Raw genomic sequence first — 14274 nt, forward strand, 5'->3', positions numbered from 1 at the left:
TTAGTTTAAACATAATTTATGAAAGATATAAATATCACAATTTCTAAAGGGACATGTATCACATTTTAATACATTTATCTTGTAAAATTAGAATTTTCAAAGGAAAAGGCAATTTTCAGTTTTAAATTATTGAACAAAAATTTTCCTTGACTCTGTGAATTTTGCGGAAGTTATAAAAAAGAGGAAATCATAACACTGCATCAATGATAACATTTTTATATGGCTCCAAAATCAAAATGCTGTTGATGATCCTTCACCTACTTAGCTGTAAGAATATCTCTGCTCTAAAACATATAAAAACAAAGAGTGGAGGATTATAAAGCAAAGTTAGTAAAGATAAAAAGTAGGAAAGTTCTTGAGTCCCTTTAAAACATTAATTTCATGTTCCTTATCACCTAGTAATTTTTGTGTTGTTCAATACCTTACTTAATTTATGACTAATATTTTCAGAAATGGAGGTCAATATATTTATTAGTAGTAGTATTTTAGTTTTTCAACTAAACTGACACCAACCTATAACTTTATAAAAGTAACAAGTAACTCTAAATAATATAAAAATTTTCAATTGCTTTCAGGTAGGTTAGGGGCTATTTGAGAATGATATTACATGGATGTTCTATCTAAATTTGTAAAATGACTATTTTGATTCGGTAGATCATTCTCTTTTTGGCAGTAATAGCTACATTTTTAAAAACAGAGCTTACAACCATATTGTCAAAGGTTACTGAAAACTTACTGTAGTCACATGAATACTTATAACGATTCAATGTGACTGTATGAAGTATAGGTGTTTTAGCTAATTTGTTCTGAAACATCCAGCTACAAAACCCAGCATATTTTTATTTATTTAATCATAATCAAATACTATTATAAAGAGGTATAAAATCAGTATGTTACTTTTATAATCCTTAAAATTATAATACAGATATTAACATTTAAAGTTATGTTTTGGTAGCACAAAGATACATATGACATTGTTTTATGACTCATCAGGTAGATAAAAAATTGTGAATGTTCTGTCACTGACAAAGCACTGAAGGAACTGCTTTCCTTGTCCCAAACATTTAAACGGGCAGGCTGAAATATCTGTTGAAATTTGAGCAGAAATTTAGTTGAGATCATCTATGAGATATCTCATTAGTTAATTTTTAGCAAGTATTGTCATGTTATCTTTAAAACACAGATCTGGATAAGGATATTTTTTAAAAAATAGAGCCATGCATTTTTAGGAAGGTAGCAAGCAGTGAAAGTATAAATTCAAATGCTAGACTGGGCTACCTCATAAATATATTTACATGTATTAAACACATACACACACATAGCACACAACTTTTCTTACCACACATATAATTTATAGTCACCGTAGAAATTTGTTTCATTACAATTTGTCTATATAATCATTTCATTTTTTTTGAAAAAAATCTAAATTTTCTAGAGACATTTTTTCAGAATGTCAAATATATCCCTCATATTCCCCTGATTAAGTGCATTCAGTTTCAAGAAGTAGACTGAGAAATAATTTTTTTAAAAGTTAATTTTGTTCACAGACTTTTTGGTAGAAAATTATTTGTCTGAAATGCTGAAATATGTTAAAGTGATATAATTAGAAAGTTAAACCATGATTACATCTTACACCAATTATAAGATTAGAATCATCCTTACATTTTATCCTGTGCACGTAAAATATTAAGAAAATTTACTTTTAAGGATTTAAAAATCCAAGTGTTAAATATAATTATATTTTGTGAATATTTCTTTTCAAAATGAGAAACATTTTTGCGAAACAATATTGTTGAAAACATTTATATACTGACAAATTGAGGTGTTTCAACGTAATTTTTTTATGAAGAAAAATATATTAATCAACCAAGACTTTCGAAAGAGCTGTTCTTAAATTACTTTAAATTTTAATATCACTCCTGTTTTGCTCAATGTAATGATTGCCTGTATGATTATAACCCACGAAGAGAATAGCACATGAGAGGTTAATTATGGGAACTATCCTATAGACTGTCAATAAAAAGTAATGAAATATATAATTTTATAACATCCACTCTAAAATCACCTTAAGCTTGTATAAGGTATGTGAAGATGATGTTAATTTCTACTACACTGCATACCAGTCTCATACTATATTTATTGCACCTATAACCTTTTCTTTTAACTCTAGGACTCCTTCCAAAAGAACTTGCAAATATGTGCACAGTACTTATATTACTTACACAAGCACATTACCTTGTCCTTCCTTTTTAAATTTTTCCCTTTAATCATTTTTCTTTCTTTTAAATATTCAAAAATTCTGAAATAACATATATTTCAGAAATAGTATGTGAACTTTTCATAAAAGTAAACATCTTCCAAAAAATATGTATCTTTGCAAATTAAAGAATTACACACATCATCTATCTTTATATTAAAGATGTCCTTATGTAGTAAGCACATTTTCTGGATTTTAGTTTTAACTATTTGAAATAATCTTATATGAAGTACTGTCAGACATATTTGTATTTGTTGTTTTACCAAATACTGATGTAGCCTCCAAATTTTGTTGGTATAACTGACATTTGTCCACATAGAAATAAATAAAGGTGTGTTATGATTTAACAGAAGACATTAGTGATTACATATTAATATTTGTAATATGTAGCATTTATCAACTTTAGACAGGACTAATTCTGCTTACAATGAATAATCTCAGAAATTAGAAAATTAAAGAAAATGTAAATGTAAGTTATTAAATTCCAAGTTTAATAAATATACTTAGTAGCCTAGCCACTGAAAGTTACCCAACTTTTATTTCTGACACAAGGACATGAAAACCTCTTAGAATTATACTTTTTTCTCTGAAAAGTTTAAAAAAATCCATATTTATTTGCACATTTAATATTAATCTAATACGGACACAGAGAGGAAAGAGACCCTCTGAAAACAAGTTGAGACAAAAAGAAAAATTAATTCATTTGTATAATATCTCAGAGAGAGTAATGTTCTATTTCCACTCTATGCATCAGATCAGAGCCAAAAAGCAGGTGTGGAAGCTTGGAGATGGTGGGCAACTGAACACTGATTGGGTGGGGGTTGGAGGAAACGAGTGTGGAGAATTATGTGAGATAACCTATTTGCTTACTTCTTAGATATAGGAATACAGCATTTACCTAAAGGAAAATCTCCGGGACTTCCCTGGTGGCACAGTGGTTAAAAATCCGCCTGCCAATGCAGCGGACACGGGTTCAAGCCCTAGTCCGGGAAGATCCCACATGCCGCGGAGCAACTAAGCCCGTGCGCCACAACTACTGAGCCTGCACTCTAGAGGCCGCGAGCCACAACTACTGAAGCCCGTGTGCCTAGAGCCTGTGCTCCGCAACAAGAGGAGCCACCACAATGAGAAGCCCGCGCGCTGCAACGAAGAGTAGCCCCCGCTCGCCGCAACCAGAGAAAGTCTGCGTGCAGCAACGAAGACCCAACGCAGACATAAATAAATAATAAATTTAATTTTTAAAAAAGGAAAATCTGTGTTTGCATCCCCACTGAAATGACAAATAGCAAATTTTAATTGTACCCGTGACTTCATTTTCATTGGTGAAGTCTGTTAACACACTGACTTAACATAATATTCTTATTTCTGAAGAAAAACTGGACCTTAAATAGCATACAATTATTTGGTGTAACATGTATCAGCTAAATCAGATATATTCCTGACAGTTACAAATCAGTTTTCCCTTCAGAACTATGATCTACAGTTGCTACAGTTGCTACAATCCACCCAATCTTCTATGAAATGCTTATTGAGTGGCCCAGGCCCTGTGTTGGGAGCTAGAAATAAAGGATACATGTGGCACTGTTTCTGTCTTTAAGGAACTTCCAGATCAGTTATAGAAAACAGATGTGTCAATGTGTCAGTGCATTCAAGTCTTAAAAGTGTGGGTACAGAAATATATAAAGGGTACAAAGGAGACAGAAAGCTTAACTGGAAGAAAAAGGGGTAAGAAAATCTTTGAGAGATGATCATGTTTCATTTTTGTACTATCAGTAGCCTATCCTTTACTGTCAGACATTCCCAATGAGGTTGCTCTGTGCTGGAGAGTTCCTGTTCAAACCTAAGTCCATTTTAGTAGTGATGATCTGCTTAAATAATGATATTATTTTTAAAGAATTTTACTTATTCCTAGACTTATAATTGTTATATCAAAGAAACATGAAGTAAGATTAACAGTATAATTATACTAATTTTACTAGCATCAACTTTTCAGAAAAAAAAGTAATGAAGTGGCTGTTTCTCTATTTGCAACCACAAAAGAACCTCTATGGGAATCCCATGGAAAGAGTTAAAAATACCAAATAGGTAGGCTTTAATATTGATACGTTTCTGATTAAAAATAAGCATTAAGAAAAAAAAATAAGCACTAAGAAAAACACATTTACTCCTTTGCCAAATAAGAACCCCAATTCATTATGGTTTAAAAAAGAATGACAGTGTCTGTAGGCATCGTATTTCTTCATTATCATGGCAGGAAAATTATTGAACTATTTCATAAAGCGATACTTTAAAATAAATGCAAAACAAGTTCCAGTATAATTTAAGATAGCTCAATTAATAGTATGAACTATTTTATTTAGGGCTGCCATGTTATACACTATATATGTACTGCTTTACATTTTCAAAGCAATTCCTATCAATTGTGGATACCTGCTATTTCATTCATTCAGTCAGCTGACGTCGATCTTCCTTACAACAAGAGACTTCAGTTTTCCTTCAGGAAATAACCCTCTCTCATTCTGAGTGCCATGTACTTTAGGTAAGGCTGACCACCTTCCAATACCTCTGGAACTGGACACATGACCTAAGAAGCCTGCATATCACACTTTCCACACTCGTAGCAGGTACTGATTTGGGACTGGGCACATGACACAGGATGGTCCAATAAGAGTTAGCCTTAAGAATCTGTGAAATTGTTGGGATGGAAGTAACTGTGTGTTTAATCTAGCAGAACACAAGCTTGATATTACTAGTGCTATCTTGTCACTATATGGAAAGAGGAAGAAGCTGACTGAAAATAATTTTAAGTTGACTTAGATAAAAGGAGACTTCAGAAATGGAGAGAGAGAAGTTTCTGATACCATTTTGGCATCTGAATCTAACCATGTATAAAGCCAGCACAGAATCAATATAATTTCCCCCCCCCCCCTTTTTTTTTGTTTTGGTTAAGCCACTTAGAATTGGATTTCAATAACCTGTAAACGACAAAACAGTATCCTTGAAAATAAGTTCTTGTTATATCATGTAGTATTTGCCTATCCAAAAGAAATACTGACAGTTTATTGTATCTCTTGATGCTCTAAAAGTCATGATGTCATAACTCTGGTAAAGAGACATGAGTGCATTATTTAACGTATCTTTTACCGAGATATATATGATCTAATAGGATAAATTTCTTTCATTTGCCTAATGTATTACACCTTAGGCTACTGAGGCACCATTTATTAGTGGCCATTGGAGAGGTATGTGTCATGTGGGGGGATCCACACTGAACTGCTGACCAAAGTAAACTGAAAAAAGTGTATCTTTTTTTTGATTATAGATTTTAAAGTATATAAATAACTGTCTTTCTAAAAAGTACTGCTCTGACAAAGTACGTATGACAGAGCTACATGAAATATCCAAAATGAATGAAAAAGCAGCTCTTCCAACTCTCTATGTGTGTTTAATCTACTTACTTTTGATAACCAAATTCAAGGCAGTACAGTTTTCATAAGCATGTCTTTATACCTATCGTAAAATACTATGCTATGTTCTCTCATATATCCTTACCCCCCACCTACTGCCAACACCAGGTTTTAAACCTGGAAGCCATCTGTGCCTTCTCTTGCTCCCTAGATCTCTACATCCTGTTATGCACTGTTGATTTTTTTCCCCTGAAATGCTTCTTGCCAGTCCTACTGCTTTAGTCTATCTAAAGGAATGTGTGGTGTAATAAAAAGAATCTAGAATTGACAGTTAGGACATATGGACCTTCACCCTGGCTCTGCTGTGTGACCTTCCTCAATCACTTCAGTTTCATCATCTATAAAACCAGACAACTTGATAAGACTGTGGATGAGTTTTTATTTTAGCATTATTAAAAAGCCCTAATCGACAGCCTTCAATGATCTCGTTCCAGCTACCCACTAAATTATCCAGACTCCTTATGTAGATATTCCAAATTCTCCATACCCTGTCCCCAACTTGTTTTCCCAGTTTCATTTTCTATGACTAGTATTCTATGCTGAATCCAAACTTTACCTGCTAGTTCTTAAATATACTCTGTATTAGTTGTTTTTCTAGGTCTTTGCCTTTGTTTATTCATTTGTTCCAAATGACTAAAATGTTGCCTATATTTCCAGCACTGTTCTTCCCCTTTAACTCACACATTTTTGCTTGCTGAAATCTTATGTCTTCCAGAGCAGCTTGAATGTAATGCAAAATATATGGATTTATGTAAGAACTAAATAATAAAGTATTTGAAAGACTCCAGCATGGCCATGCAGGAGTGTGTGTGTGTGTGTGTGTGTGTGTGTGTGTGTGTAAAATACAACACTGGGTTCTTAAAACAAAAACAACTTTATCATCTCTAAAATCTAAAATTCAAATTATATTGCACCCATACTGAAATTTACAAAAAGACAAATATACAGATGTTTTAATCTTGTCATAAAATTCCTGATATCAGTAACACAGATTTGTCATTTAAAAATCCAATAAGAGTACAGTAATTAAATATGCACTATATGCCTTTTTCTTAAGTTTTCATCAATGTATTATGTTTTTCCTATGTAATTTTACAGCTTCTTACTAATCAAGCTTGTGGCTAGGCTTCTTTAGCCATAAAAAATGTGGTCAGATTGGTTCTAAAAGTCTAGAATATAAACATATTAGTGTTTACTTGATTAAGCAATGAACTGGATCAATTAATAAGATGACAAAATGACAGTATCTACTGAATTATAATCACAATTCATAACCGGTGCAGTTACCTCCCACACCTTGCCTTGCTTCAAGCAATTGCATTTTTACCTTAAAATAATTGAATTTAAAAAGTTTTGTGGAGATCATACATCATCCATTTTATATCTTCTTCCAAAGGGCCATACTTTACTTTCCCCTCTGGCTGTAAGACATGGCAGAAAATGACAGTATACCTCTTTTTTGTATCTCTTTGGAACAAGACAGAAAAATGAATGATAATCACCAAAAAATTTCTAAAGGCAAATAAAGTTTAACTGAACTATTTTTTTTTACTTCATATATTTTTTACTTTTCCCCTTGAAGCATTATTCCAAGTTTTTTTTCTTTTGATGACTGTTGCATATTTTAAAAATATACCATATTACATTTCAGAGAGGGATATACTTAGGAATAAGAAAAATAGGAGAAATCTATTCTTTATAAGAAGGAAGTGAAAAAAAAGCTAGACATAATGATATCAAAAAAGAATACTACTAGAAGTCAAGTAATTATGAAGAAACTATGAGGGTTGTAAATGATAAACTATTATAGAGCAGCTCATTATTTACAAATGAAAATAATTTGGGGTATTGCCTTCTTAATGCTTACTAAACCAGCTTTTACTAAACTGAGGTTAAATTTCTGGAAGTCCCATTTGCCATTATCATCCATGTGTCAAATTATCAAAAAGCTCTTTGAAACTATTATTATTATTTTTAAACCCTCTCTTTTTGGCTCATCTCTTTCAGGGCATGTATACAAGATATATGTTCAGATTTCTTAATTCTTATTAGTGGAAAAACATATTTGAAATATTTGGGCTTTTTATATGAAAACTAATATTTTCAACTTAATATTTTAAAGGTTACAACAATCAATTTAAGTGAAATTGATTGAAATCAATTGAAAAAGTGAAAAACAGCCATGCACATGAAAGTAGGGGCTGTTTACTGAAGGAGATAATGGAAAGGTGTGAAAGAAAAGGATAGAGGGAATCAGGAATTCTATTTTGGATATATCAAGTTTGAAATGCCTACCAGTCATCCAAGTGAAGATATCAATGATATGTAGGTGATTGGCTATGAGTTTGAGAGTTAACATAGAGATAGTATTTAAAGCCAGAGAAATGGATAAGGTAATCCAGTGGAAGGTAAAAATGAACAAACAGTTCATTAAATAGTGGACAGCAAAGAATTGTGCAGGATAAGAAAATATTTAACTTCTAAAAGAATCAAAGATATTCAAAGCAGAGCAACAAAATTAATCACCAAAAAAAAAAAAAAAACAAAGGCAAACCAAATGAAAATGAGGGAATGGCTTAACTACTAATCTCTTTCTTTTAATCCCTTTTCTGTGGCAGTATATATCAGCTTTTGGAAATCACCTTATAGAACACATTAAGTTATAAAATGAGCATAATCTTTAACTTAGTTTCTCTCCTTCTGTGATCCATCTGGGAAATAATCCAAAACATGGAAAATGTCATATACACAGAACAGTGTAAAGACACTATATAAAGCTATAAAATAATGTGGAAAATATCTATGCAAAATTTTAAAAATACATAAATGTATATGTAGAATTTGAATTAAACAGTGTAAAATTATATGCAGATAAAACTGAAATAAAGAAAATAATAGAGGTTGGGTTTCAGATGAGCTTTTTTTCTTACCATATAAACCTTGTATTAAATTTTTAAAAATTAGTATAACAAAAGGAAATAGAAAAATTATCCCCAAATTAGGATGCTGAATAAACAAATGCCACAAAAGCAGAATAAACAATTCATTAAAAATAAATTTTGTATATTTTTGGTATTCATTGAACAATTATTTACTGAGTTCCAGGTACTGTTCCAGATGTTGGAAATACAGAGTTAAATAAAAAGGTTAAGATCTCACTTTCATGAAGCTTCCAGACATGTGGTACAATAAATACTAATAAACATTTAAATGTGTATATAAAATGATTTGATAAATGACAGAAAAGCAGATTTATAAAATACTTTAAAATTTTAAAACAAGAAAATTTAAAATCATAGTTTTAAATAAGAATCATGTAATTATGCTAAATGCTTGTTTAGGAAAACCACAAAGTTAATCTAATCTAGGAATATAAAGCTATTTAAAAGTCTGAGTTTGGTACATGGGTTGATTTAATATTCTATAATGTAAGCAAACTAATTTGATATTAGTGGAAGTAAATTTCTCAACTATGTTTAAAAACTGATCTCTATTTAAACTTATATAACTAGGTAACTAATTATTAAAAAGATTTTCACAATTTGGATTATTTTTCTTTTACAAATTTTTGATTAAGCCATTTTTACCATTTAAATTAAGTATTATTATTAATTAGTTAATGACAGATTGATGTACCATATTTTAACATGATTTAAAATATTATTGATATCAAATTACAGTTGCTTGTATTTTATATTTACTAATCAAGCTAATTCAACATTTCTTATATTTTAATTTCACCAAGAATTTTTCTGAAGGCAATATTTTTTTTTTAAAAAGTAACAGTTGCCTACATTTCAGTGATAATACTAACACTTTCCCTTCCACTTGCGCACAAATCAAATCAAATATTTGTTCTTTAATTTAATGTTAATCAAATAATATTCAAAGTGTGTTATTTCATTAAAAAGTCGAAGTTGTGAAGAGATTGTGTTATGTAATACACAATTATATAATTATCGTATTTTTAATAAACTACTGTGCATTTTTCATATGGTAAATGGTGATTCCCAAATAACAAGAGGCTTCAGGAAACATTTTTCCAACTCTTCAAATATAGATGGCTAATCTCATCCTAAATCTATTAAATAAGAATCTACATAGGTAATTTTGATGAGGCTAGAATTGAGAACTTTTGATATATTAATTAACAAAGAATAAAGAAAAATATTACAGTTCCTTTGCCACTTAATAAATGTCTCCTCTGATCCTTAAAGCCTCTCTTGTGATCCTTCTTGAAACTCCTCAAAAAGCATCCCACAACTAGGAAATGAAGGAGTCAAGTAGTCCAAACAGGTATCTATCAAAGACAGTCCAATCTTTCTCAATCTTTTGGAAAGTTACCACTTTATATTCCTTAGAACATTACATAATATCGCAACTGGAGCCATTATTTTTTTCCATCTTGTTTTACATTCCCTTAGTTAACACTTTAAAAACAAAGTAGAAACATAAAAAGTTAATAATGTTCATATTCCTTGTCATCACCCTGATGATACATGAACACAGGATATTTCTGACTTAAAAATAAGGCCATATGTTTCTTAGCAACTTAATTTTCTTTAGTTAATATATTACAAACACTATTCTAGGCCAATTTATATGGCTCTAACTCATTATTTTTAATAGCTTCACCACATAATATTCTACAATACCATATTTATTCAGCCACTCTCCTGTTAAAGCAGATGGTTTTCCAACTGTTGCCACTGTGAATACTACTGCAACACACATCTTTGTCTATATTTCTATGTATTGGTACATTAAATTTTACTGGGTAGATTCTCAAAAGCTGTAATATTATAGCATCTCTTATATCAACAGTGTATGAAAATGATTATTTCCTATATATATATATATATATATTTTTTTTTTTTTTTGTGGTACGTGGGCCTCTCTCACTGTTGTGGCCTCTCCCGTTGCGGAGCACAGGCTCCGGACGCGCAGGCTCAGAGGCCATGGCTCACAGGCCCAGCCGCTCCGCGGCATGCGGGATCTTCCCGGACCCGGGCACGAACCCGTGTCCCCTGCATCAGCAGGCGGACTCTCAACCACTGCGCCACCAGGGAAGCCCTATTTCCTCTATTCTTGACAGCACTTTTAATTTATAAACACATGCACACACACACAGGCACACACACAGAGATAAATTTTTGTGTTCTTGATATATGTGTATTATATACACACACATAAAATTCTGTCTATCTGGTAAAAAATATATATAATCTTGTGATGTTGATTCAAATTTTCCTGATGCTTGGTAAGGTTAAACATGCTTTCATATGTTTATTGGGCATTTCCATTTCCTCTTCTGTAAACTGCCTTTTCATAATCTTGACCTATTTTTTTCTCCTGGGTTTTTATTTTTTAATATCAATCTAGGGTTTCTCTGTATAGTAATTAATTCACTGTCATATGTGTTCAACATATTTTTCCAAGGGTACTGTCACCTTTTGCTTATTAATGGTGTATTATTCTACTATACCAAAATATAAAATATTTATATATTTGAATGTTCTAACCTATTCCTTTATGTTTTAGATTTCCTTCTTGCTTAAGAAAGTCATCCTCAACTTGATTTCACACACCATAATTTCATCAAATAGTCTTACAGTTTCAATCTTGTATGCATTGAGATTTATTTTTATATATTGTACAAGGTAGAGGTCAAATTTATTTTATTTCAGGTGGACAGTCAAGTATGCCAGCACCATTTATTAAATAAAACATCCTTTTCTAAAATAAATAAAATGACTCAACTATTACTCTGGACCAGGCAGTGTTCTAAATGCTTCTCATGTACTGATTTATTTAAGAATCATGACAACCCTATGAAGGAGGCACTGTTATTATTCATTTTACAAACAGAAAACACATGGTGAAGTTAAGGATGTTTCCTTAAATCAGAAAATTAGGAAGTGGCAAAGAAGCTAGGAATTATGGCCTAAGAGTACAATTCTCTTAATCCCTAAATTACACTACCTTTCTTAATGAATGATAGAATACAGTTAAGTTCCCATATGTACTTGGATCTATTGATATTTCCAAAATTTCTTTTATGTTTCATTGACCAATTATATTTGTTTGCGTTAATACCACATGGCTTTTATTATTATTGCAAAATTTCACTTGAAGAAGGGATTTTCAAAAATAAAAAATGAGTTTTATAACATATAGACCATAAGTGTATTCTTCCAACTAATACTAGTCACTCAACAAATATTGAGAACCTATAATGCTCCTGGTTAGTGCTTCTTAATACATAAGAGAATAAAACAAAGACCACGGTTCTCATGTAACTTATTTTCTAGGAAAGTGAGACTGACAATACACAATAAATATGATAATAAGCAAAGTATGTAGTATTCCATGAGGCAATGGAAAAAAATACAGCAGGATAAAGGGAATCAGAAGTACTTGGGAGAATGGGGAGGCCAGGTTGCAGTATCAAATAGGGTGGCCAGGTATATCCTTCTCAATAGGGTTTTGAGAGGTGAATTTTGAACAAAGACTTGAGGACTATGAAGGTGTTAGCCAAGTAGACCTCTGAGATAAGAGAATTTCCTGTACAGAGAGGCAAGCACATGCCTAATGTCTGCAAGGAAACGCAAGCAGGTGAATTTGCCTGGGGCAGGGTGAGGAAGGAGGCAAGTGGTAGGAAATGAAGTGAAAATGGTAATGTGGCAATGTCCAGATCTTGTAACTTAATGGATGTCATTTTGGGGATATTGGCTTTTGCTGAGTTCAGTGGAAAACTATCACAGGTGTAATTTTTAAAAACTGACATATTTTAGAAGCCATAGTCCACTCAGTGGAGAACAGACTTTGGGGAGCAAAGGTAGAAAGTCAGAGAAACCTATACAGAGGCCTTTGTAATAATTCAGGCTTGGACTAGGGTAGCAGTAGATGTAATGAGAAGTGGTCAACATTCTATATATTTTTTAATGGTAGAGTCAACATTATTTCTTATAGGAACTGGATTTGGGGTATTAAAGAAAAGAGATGAGGATGAATCCAAGATTACTGATCTGACAAAGTGGATGTATGGAATTGCTTCAACTGAGACGGTAAAGCCTATAGGTGGAGCAGGTTTGGAGTAGTTTTAGGACTCCTAAATTAAAGATGTCCATTAGATATGGATGTGGCAATGCTGAGTGGGAAACTGGATACAGTCTGCAGTTTCACTCTGAGATCCAGATGAGAGATAAATGTGAACCCAAGTTATGTAGGATCTTACACAATTTTAGAGGACATTTTTGTCCTCTACATTCAAAATTATAAAGATAAAACTAGGTAGAGGGCCTTGTAATAAGCCTGTGCAGGTTAGGAATCTTAAGGCTTAAGCCTTCATTAGTTCATTGTAAACCTGCCTCTCATTGGAAACATAAATTTTGCATACGTCAGAATATAAAAGCCAAGGTATTATATGAGGAGAAAGAAAACTATATACCCAGAAAGAGTTTCAAGTATTAAGACCCGGATCACTCCAACATTAAGGGGGATGATAGGAAGAACTAGCAAAGGATTTTGAGATGAAGCACAAGGTATGATACAGGAGGAAAATCAAGGTTGTGCAATAATATCCTAGAAGCCAAGTAATGAAAGTATACCAAGAAAGTGAAAGTGACAAATTATAACAAATACTGCTGATAGGCCAAATAACACGTAGATTGAGAACAGACAACTGGAATTAGCTATATGATCATCACTGATGTCCTATGCAAACACAGTTTTGGTAGAATGCAGGCAAAAACCTGATAGGAGTGAATTCAAGAAAAGATGGGAAGACAGAAACTGGAAAACAGAGAGTAAATAATTTTTGTGAGTTTTGCTACAAAGGAGTATAAGAAATAGGGCATTAGCTGGTGAGGGAAGTGAGATTAAAAGAAGTTTTGTTTTGTCTTTTAAGATGGGAGAAAAAAACCAGATGTATGTATGCTGATGGGAATGATCCTATAGAGGTCAGAAACTTGAAAGATAAAGGAGAGAGAAGGTAGAATTGTTGAAGAGATGACCTTGAGTAAAGAAAAAATAATAAGGTTTAATGTGCAACTGAAATTACTGGTTTTAGATAGGAGCAGGGAAAGTTTATGGTAATAGATGAGAGGTAGAATATGTGGGTATAAATGAAGTTGTGATTTTGTACAATTTTTCTTTTTATTGCTTCCATTTTTCTCAGTGAAGTAGGAAGTAAGATCAGCTGGGAGTGAGGATGGAGCAAGAGATATTGGGGTGCTCAAGGACAATCCTTAGATGGCCCCATGATCTCTGCTCCCTTGGTGTTATGCCTTGTATAGTTTCCTCCATTTAAGTGTGAGTAGAAATTGTAACCTGATTTCTAATCAACAGAATATGGCAAACGGATGGAATGTCACTACTCTGATTAAGTTACACTGTATGGCAAAGGATGTGAGAAGTCACTCCTGTGTTTAAGTTCAATAAGACTTCATCTTGCTAACACACAACGGAGAGAGAGAGATTTTCCTGTTGGCTTTGCAAGACGCAAACAGCCAAACTGTGAAATGCCTGTAGAGAGGGTCACACAGCAGG

At 32.4% G+C, this 14274-nt stretch overlaps 1 protein-coding gene across 2 annotated transcripts in view; it reads right to left on the minus strand.

The window, feature by feature from the left end:
- NOVA1 (NOVA alternative splicing regulator 1) overlaps positions 1-14274 on the minus strand; it is a 142970-nt gene that overhangs the window by 5581 nt on the left and 123115 nt on the right. The window lies entirely within an intron of this gene.

This window comes from Aethalodelphis obliquidens, unplaced genomic scaffold (assembly GCF_003676395.1).
Source record: "Aethalodelphis obliquidens isolate GAN/ISIS:26980383/991018 unplaced genomic scaffold, ASM367639v1 scaffold10, whole genome shotgun sequence".
NCBI classification, from domain to species: Eukaryota; Metazoa; Chordata; class Mammalia; order Artiodactyla; family Delphinidae; genus Aethalodelphis; species Aethalodelphis obliquidens.